The sequence below is a fragment of the Eleginops maclovinus genome, chromosome 7, assembly GCF_036324505.1.
Source record: "Eleginops maclovinus isolate JMC-PN-2008 ecotype Puerto Natales chromosome 7, JC_Emac_rtc_rv5, whole genome shotgun sequence".
NCBI classification, from domain to species: domain Eukaryota; kingdom Metazoa; phylum Chordata; class Actinopteri; order Perciformes; family Eleginopidae; genus Eleginops; species Eleginops maclovinus.
The window spans coordinates 20,318,801-20,327,514 of NC_086355.1; the positions used below are offsets into that span (position 1 = coordinate 20,318,801).

The 8,714-nt window shown below is 41.1% G+C and overlaps 1 long non-coding RNA gene across 1 annotated transcript; it reads right to left on the minus strand.

The window, feature by feature from the left end:
- Window positions 1-2,083: 2,083 nt before the first annotated feature.
- On the minus strand, window positions 2,084-2,906 carry LOC134867610 (uncharacterized). The gene is made up of 3 exons (XR_010166151.1): window positions 2,720-2,906; window positions 2,365-2,463; window positions 2,084-2,164 (listed from the first exon to the last, which is right to left on the minus strand). It is a non-coding gene; the product is annotated as an uncharacterized LOC134867610 (long non-coding RNA).
- Between the last annotated feature and the right edge of the window lie 5,808 nt (window positions 2,907-8,714).

Genomic DNA, 8,714 nt, shown 5'->3' on the forward strand with positions numbered 1-8,714 from the left:
CCTCATGATATCAATGCTGAACAGGAAGTCGTACAGGGCATACACCCCCTCCAGTCTGGAAAATCTGTCTTTTAGGCTGGTGATGGCAGTGTCAACCAAAGGCAGGAAGAAGTCCCTTCTGAAGGCCTCTTCTGGGGTCGATTGGGTTTCATCTGTACTCTCGTAAAGGAACTGCCTTTTCTTTTTACGTTGCCTTTTCTCAGGCAATTTCCTCTCAATTTCCAGATCTTCTGCAATCTCCATTGCATCCGTTTGGCTTGATGCGAGTCCATTTTCCCTGAAATCTTCTAGGTACTCTGTCACTCCCTCGGTTTCTTTTTTCAGTGTTTGCATTGAAACATCCGGGCTCTGGAGGAGCTTGCTCATATGGTTAACCTGATACAAAACGTTGTACCAGGTTATTGTGCACAGAAGAAAGGACCATGTTTTAAGCTCACCATGTAAGCTTTTTGCTGAGGACATGGTCTCTGAGTCCCCCTTCTCTGTAGCATATGTCTCCAGTGCTGACAGTCCGTCTAGTATTTCAGGTAGATGGTACCGCACTACCTTCACACTGTCAATTCGGGCCTCCCATCTCGTCCCTGAAAGTGGCTTAAGGGTGAGCTGCTTCACATGCTGCTTCAAAATTGCCCAGCGGTGCACAGAGGAACTGAAAAGGTTGTACAGTCGTTGCAGCATACCAAAAAAAGACATGGACAACACTGAAGACTTGGCAGCATCTGACACAACCAGATTTAGTGTGTGACTGCTGCATGGGATGCATAGCGCCTTGTTGTTCAGCTCTAAAATTCTTGCCTGCACACCCTGTTTGTGGCCCATCATATTGCTGCCATTGTCGTATGACTGCCCACGGCAATCTGAAATGCTGAGGTTGTGCTTCTCCAACTGGTCAAGCAGGATTTCACTGAGCCCTTTACCAGTTGTGTCTTCAACATGTACAAATCCCAAAAAATGCTCAGCAATAGAAACAGGTGTTTCACAGTTGACAATCCTGAGAACAACAGAAAGTTGTTCCTTGTGGCTGATGTCAGGAGTGCAATCCATGATCACGGAGAAGTATTTTGCTTTGTGCACTCTTCTTGCAATCTCCTGTAGGATTTTGTCTCCGACCAGCTGAATGATTTCGTTCTGAATGACTCCACTCAGGTAATGCACCTTTGTCTCTTTGCATTGTATTCGTCTGATGTGTTCATTCATTACCGGATCAAACTGTGCTAGGAGTTCCACTTGAGCCAGAAAATTCCCATTGTGGCGATCATACACGGTACTGGTAGTTCCTCTCAAAGCCTGGTTGCGTTCTGCCAGATGGGAAACTATGGCAATCACTCTCCGAATCACGCCTTTCCAGTGTTCAACTTCAAGTTGCATCAACTCCATCTGTCTTTGATCAATCAGTGTACTGGTTTGCAGTCTCCTCTGAAGGTCGTGCCACTTTTTCACATTGTCACAGTGCACCTTTGTGCACTCGTGTTTTTTTAGGCGATAGGAAAGGTTCTTCCATCCACCGTAGCCACAGGTCGTTAAGGCATTGTCACGCTCACGCTTCCCGAAAACAGTACAAGGGAAACAGAACACTCCATCTGTGTGGATGGAATACACCAGCCACGATCGATGTATATTCTCACCATTTTTCATGGTTGTTTTGTAACTGTCCTTGGTGAATCTTCGAGGAGGATTGTCTAAGTTTTGCGGGAATTCAATGTCCATGATTTGCACAGGTCCTTTTTTGACTATTTCACAGCGCATACTGCTTGTTAGGACACTGGGCCAACATCCTGGGTCATCACTTAATGTGGTGCTTGCAATACCTACAGGTACCCCAGTTCTGGATGGTGGGGTGGTCTCTGCCATGTCAATGTCATCTTCCTCTTTGTCCTCCTCATGAAGTGGAGATGGAGTTGATGGCACTGTTGAAAACATATAGTTGCAAATTAATTTATAGCACAATTGCCATGTGGTAAGTACAGCAACTAGGGAATGGTGATCTACTTGTATAATGCTTTAAAAAGAAAGGGTCATTTTAATACACTTTCATAGCACATGGGTGTTAGGTGATAAGTTGAAATTGTGCGGCTTAATGCACCTTCTGTTGAACCACTGCTGGGAAGTGGTGTGGATGCTTCCACTTGCTCCTCCTCAAGTCGTGATGGAGTTGATGGCACTGCTGAAAAATATGTAATTACAAATTAATTCATGGCACAGTTTCATGTGTGAAGTACGACAACTAAATGCTTAAGGTATGGTGATCTACTTGTGTAACGCTTTATAGCAAATGGTCATTTTAATACACTTTCACAGCACATGCTGCTATAACTTTGGGTCACTATGATAGGTGATAAGTTGAAATTGTGCGGCTTAATGCACCTTCTGTTGAACCACTGCTGGGAAGTGGTGTGGACGCCGCAATGTTGTCTTCCACTTGCTCCTCCTCATAAACATGTGACGAAGACGATGTTGATGGCCCTGGTGCAAAAATAAATAAATACATAAATAATATTCTTTTTATTTATATTGCACATTTTGCATGCATTGATCTCAACAACTCAGTTATTCATTAACATTAGTGAATGTCCCACATATTTGAAATGTCCAGAAGACTCTGTGGGCAAGTGGAATGAATACACACAACTATGACTTGAATTAGAAAAATGTAAAGTCATTTTGATAACATCAAGTGTGTTGATAGAAGGCACTAATAATAGGTAGAAAAGAACGTTACCTTCAGTAGCACCAGAGACAACACTTGGTAGAGCGGGATGAAGAAATTTCAGCAATGCCCCTTGGAGAAAGAATAAGTACTGTATGATTAGCTTGGTTATTTTTCAAATGCTTTTGAAATCCTATCATTTTACAGTCTGATAATTGTGGTGAAATAGATATTAAAAGCATTACACACAGTTCCTACTAGGCGGTTTAGTGGCGGTTTCTATACGACTACAGATGAAGCACTGCTTCACCAAAAAAAAGTAAAAAAAATAATAATAATAAAATCTTACAATAATCCCGTTTTCACTGGTTTGAAAACAGAAATACAGTCACTAAGACGAGCTGTTTTCCTGAAATCAATTCTGTGAGTGGCAACAGCGCCATCCCCGCACCCGTGGTGTGTCTGTGTGTGTCTGTGTACTGTCTGTGTCCCATAGAAAAAGCTCAAAGCTATCGGTACAGTTTTTAACGGTGGTCCAGTGGTATTTACAGCTATCATGGAGACCAACAACAACAAACAGCAGAATAGGTTTAGAAAAGGATTAATTGACACTAAAGTGGCTGTTTTCTTCATGTGGCTGATCTGCGCCGGGATGTTAACCGTTAAAATGTAAATAAAGTAAGTAAATCAACCCAATGGTATTCTAGCAAAATTATTGTAAACTCCCATGTTAATCTCCTATTAAATAGCTAGCTACTACAGGAATAACTATTTCACTGGTTGTCTCAAGGCTCTAACGACTGAAAACATATGTGAAGTTTATTTAGGATATCAAGAGGAATTAATCGTTGATCAATTTGGCCAGCTGATAACGTTATGAACTTATAGTGAAGTCAAAGGTAGCAGTTTAAGTTTGGTTAGCATGCTAGCATGCCAAACCACTGGTTCCTAGCTAGTCGTCGTTACAACCTCGCTACTCTAGCAAAATATGGTATACCCTGCCTGGCACAATTTTCATGTTGATTGTGTATATTCTACTTACCGGTGTCTTGTTTTCTTTTCTGCTCCTCTTCCCTTTTCTTCTTCTTTTTTTGATTGCCGGAGAGATAATTTCGCTTCATTTTAATTTTTCACTTTTCACTTGCACTTGACGCTGTCGCGCTAATGCATGGGAAAGGGGGGCCCCCTCGAGCTGGGGTATTTCGACTACAATGTGTCGTTGCGCTTTTCGGACATCGCATGCTCTAGGGAGGCGCTGTTGCTGCCCTCGCAGTCGCAGCAGAGCCCTTCATATACAGATGACTGCTTATTATTATGAAGCTATTTAAAATCGTCATTGCTGTTGAATACATGACCTGTCTTATTGGTATGCATGTTGTTTGATTCATGTTGCATTTGTATCAGACTTTTCTTTGAATTTTGAAAAAAAAAAAAAAAAAAAAAAAAAAATAATCTTAACCTGTCGTCTTTGGGGGGCCTCCTCCTACTCGGGGGCCCTAGGCAATTGCCTACCATGCCTACCTGAACGCGACGGGCCTGCGTGTGTGGGACCAGACACACACTACACCAAATTAAAAGAGTCAATAAGGCTTAAAAAGTCCTTCACCAACGGCTTGTCAGGACAACACACATGAATGTTAAAATCCCCAACAAGGAGGACACGGTCATACTTCGGCATAATTTCAGCCAGCAGATCAGAGAAGTCATTTAAGAAGTCTTGATTGTATTTGGGGGGTCGGTAGATGACGACACACAGCACCGGATATGAGCGAGCTACCTCAAATAAATGTGCCTCTAACCTGGAAGAGGAGGATGAGACCGCGCGCTGCTTACATTTAAAATCATTTTTTAAAGTCGCCGTTCCTCCTCCACGGCCCGACGTCCGCAGGGAGTTAAAATAAGAACAGCTAGCCGGTAAAAGTTCGATCAGAGGGCTGCACTCACCGGCACCGATCCAGGCCTCTGTCACGCAGAGAAAATCCAGGCCGCGAGAGTTGAAGAAATCCTTCAGAATAAACGTTTTGTTCGCCAGTGATCTGGCGTTCACCAGGCTGATCCTGGCGGGCGCCCGGGGCTGCGGTTCGGCGGATCTGCGAGATCGTGGCAGCGTCTTCAGAAGACAGCGGTTCATCCAGCGCTGGGAAAGCCGAGGAGGTCAGGGGCAGCGGGGCTGGAGTCCCACAAACGATCCGGTGACAGGTACCAGGCAGGCATCGATGGGATCCAGGAAACGCCGGGGCACAACGAAAGGATGGATTAATCCTGCCAGCCAGGCTTTAAGCTTCACCAGCAAACCGCCGCGTTTGCCTCGGCGACGGAAACGCTTTCGCGGAGGAGGTAAGGCCAAGGCCCGGTGAGTCGGGGCCCCCACCAGTAGCGGGGGCACAGTTTTCTGTCCACCATGCTCAAACGCACCCAAACAACATTATGTCAAAGATCTAAAAGAGATTGGCGATCATACACCAGCAGAGACTTGATCTGTGTAGCGACAAGGGTTAAGAACACCAAAAACACAAGCCACTGTAGGAGCAGCAGGCTGCCAGACACACCCGGCGCCATTTTACAACTACATAAGGCACACACTGTCATGCTATGTTTCTGTCATTAACCATGTACACTGTGCAGAAAGGCTTTCATGTAACACCAAGAATCAAAGCATCTGTTATCACATTTTAAATGTTCCTAGCAGGAGTCTTTACAACTCTTTTTCTCTTCATTTTGTATTGGGAAGCCAGAAATAATTATCAACACCTACTGTAATGTACTATACATTCAGACCTGTGATCCATGTCTGGACCCAATGATGTAAGTGTCATCAGGCAATTTTAAGCCTTTCACACATTCCATACTTTTTGAGATGTTAAGGAACATTTACTCGTGTGTGAATTGCAGCAATACTCACTTTTGTAAAGCAATTGTTTTAGCTAATCACTATATATTTAAGATTAGCATATTCAAACAGTTGACTGTCCTTTGATGTCAGGAATCATTCAACTAAGTCTAAGGTCACTGCTAGGTCACACCAGGCAAACAAGTCTCATATGATTCTTTGTTCACTTAAAGATTACATATTGTGCTCATTGTCAGGTTCATATCAGTATTTTGCGCCTCTATTGCGACATGTCTGCATGCCTTAACGTACAAAAAGCCCTTTATTATTTATTTATTGTCACTGTGGAGAACTTTTGGGATTTCAGCCTCTGCTCTTATGCTATCCAAATGGTATGTAGCCCAACATATTCCAAACATATAGTGAGGAGAAGCATGTAAACTACAAGTAGGCTAAGTCTATGAATCAGGTATTGTGGCTACAGGCTACTTTTCCATCATTAGCTCAAATGACTAGATGTCCTCAGAGAACCTCAAATAATAATGCATATTTTACAATAACCATATTTATTTTATATGCTGAATGTTGTACTGTAAGAGAAAAAGGCAGTGGATGAGGTAGCCTAGTACATAGAAGTTTTATTTGAGTAAAAGCACAAGTACTCATTATGCATAATTACCTTTTTCACAATCAAATTTAAAATGACTGCATTATGATTTATTGATGAAAATGTGTTCATAACATCTGATACATATGGAAGGTTTGTTTGTATAGTGCTGCTGGAAATCTGAGTACTTGAATACTTAAATAAATGTACTTCATAGCATTTCACAACTCAAAAAGAGTCATTCTTTACAGTGACTGAAACACACAGCCTCATTAGATTCATGACAACAGACACTGAACCCTTAATCAAATCTTCTAAAACAAGGCCTCCTCTTCAGTATAGTTTTGGTTCAGTTTTTAATGTGAGGCTGTTTCCTGTCTGGTCCTGTTCTGCTGCACGGTTTCTTGGAAGCCCTTGAGTACCACAAGAAAGGGACAAATGTGCATGAAGCAGCATTATGTATAGGCCTATATCTTATCTTTATTGCACCAGTTGGATTTTGTTTAGGCTCGCTCCTGTTTGGTCGTTTTGTGGGTTCCAGCAACCTGCTCTTGCCAATGTGCGTGTTAAAGAGGTGCATCGGAGGTAGTTTGTATGCAGAGTAGACGGTGCAGTTCAATTTGGGTCATTTTGACCTGAAATTGCCTGCATTTTGGGCTGCCCAGATTTTTTATTTTATACATGAAATATTATAAGAAAAATGTGTTACTGTATGTTAAAGATGTTGGTGAATTTGTACAACGAGGAACTGGTGGTTATGGGTCTAGTGACTGTAATTACGGGACTGAATAAAACCATGGCTTAATTAGTCTTACTATTCTTTCCTCTATGCCAACCCAGTCTCACAAAAAAGCATGTAATAGCTGTTCCACAGGGCAAAACGTAATATGTTAACAACATCCCTTTCAAAACGTGATATTGCCACATTATTCTTTCCTATAGATTTCTAATGGCCAGTACCCATGTCACGTGATCATTAACTTTCCGGGTGTGAAAAAAAAACATGGCGGACACCCAACTTTTTTTGGGGGAAAAATCCAAATTTGTAGGATAGTTTGGCCATTATAATGGTTTTAATTACATTTATAGCAATTTTAAGTGTATATTCTACTTTCATGATCTACGACCAGTGGATGTGTAGGATCTATAGTTTGATAAATAAAGGTTATTTCAGGTCTAGCCATGAAATTATACATGTAATAACACAAAAGATATGTCAGAAAAAACACAGTTTAGCATTTGTATCTGTAAATCTACCAAAAACGCGTAGTGCAGATCACAATAATTTATTTAACCCTGACTAAATTAGGCATGCCTATTTGGTATTAAAACCCTATTCAGGTAACTTTCAGGTTTCATATTTCATTTTTTATTTTATACATGAAAACCCATGTAACTCACTACAGAAAAGGGAATGCCAAAATAAGGCATAATCGGGCCTCTTTAAAATCTCCTTCCCTAGAGAAACTAAGAACAAAAACATTTACAAGAACTGCACATAGAGAGGGAATTAAAAACAGTTATACTAATCAGAAAATAACATTGGATAATAAAGCTTTTAAATCGTCACGAGGGAATGCAAGACTGTTGTTGGAGGGCAGTTTGCAGTTTTGTTCTTTTCAAAAGTGCATTCTGCAAACATTAGCGCATACATGAGGGATACCTAAGATTAAGTAGTTACTGGATTGTGTACACGTTTAAATGAAAACAGAGATTGTAGGCAGTTAAGAAAGCTTAAAAAAATAATAGAATTATATATTTTTTTTTTCACTGATGTCAATCCGACCGTCCGATACAAAGAAGAGTGATTCATTGTAATATGTGATAGTGTAGTTTGTGATTAACAGAGTTTAACACCTGAAGTGGGTTTTCCCCTTTGGGATTAATAAAAGGTCATGGTCCTATGCAATGCATGGAGCCAATGCTTTAAACCCAACTTGTATTTTGTCTATATGTCCAAAAGTGTTGAAGGTGTTCTCAAATCGTTTATCCTCTCTGCCAGAGGTGACAGCATGTCAGTCAATATGCAATGTCTCCCTGATGGGTGAAGAGTAGAGAGGTCAAGAAGGAGATTGATGGAAATCAATTTTCATTCCTCCATCCTCCTTCTTTCTTTACAGACACAGGACTAGCTTTTCAGAAAAAAAAAATGGGGATTACAGATTGAACTTTAAGAAGCTTGCTTGTATGTTTAGCCAGTTCTAGGGCGCTTCCACATTGCGGTTAAAACGTTGTTGCTATAGCTTTTCTAAGCGTTGTCAACTTTGACAAACATTACTTGCCAATTAAACTATTTTTAAGCTTTTGATTGAACTTTTATAACAGTTATAAGTATTTCGATAACCAATATGCGATGAATTTAATCTAAAGCAATGTAAGGAGCTGCTCGTTGTATTATAATTTCTCTCACTGCCTGAACGGTAGACACAGTTCAGCACTGCAACTCTAACCATTGGGTGTTAAGTTAGGTCAACACCTAAGGACCGTAGGTGCTTTAACAATAGACTACTGAGTGATAAAAAAAAAAGTCCTCATATAACATTTTAGGCCATTGTCATATGTCATCCTGCCACTCACTAGCAGAGGACGGATGTGATTATGTAAAACAATCAGATTACCGCAGTGTAACT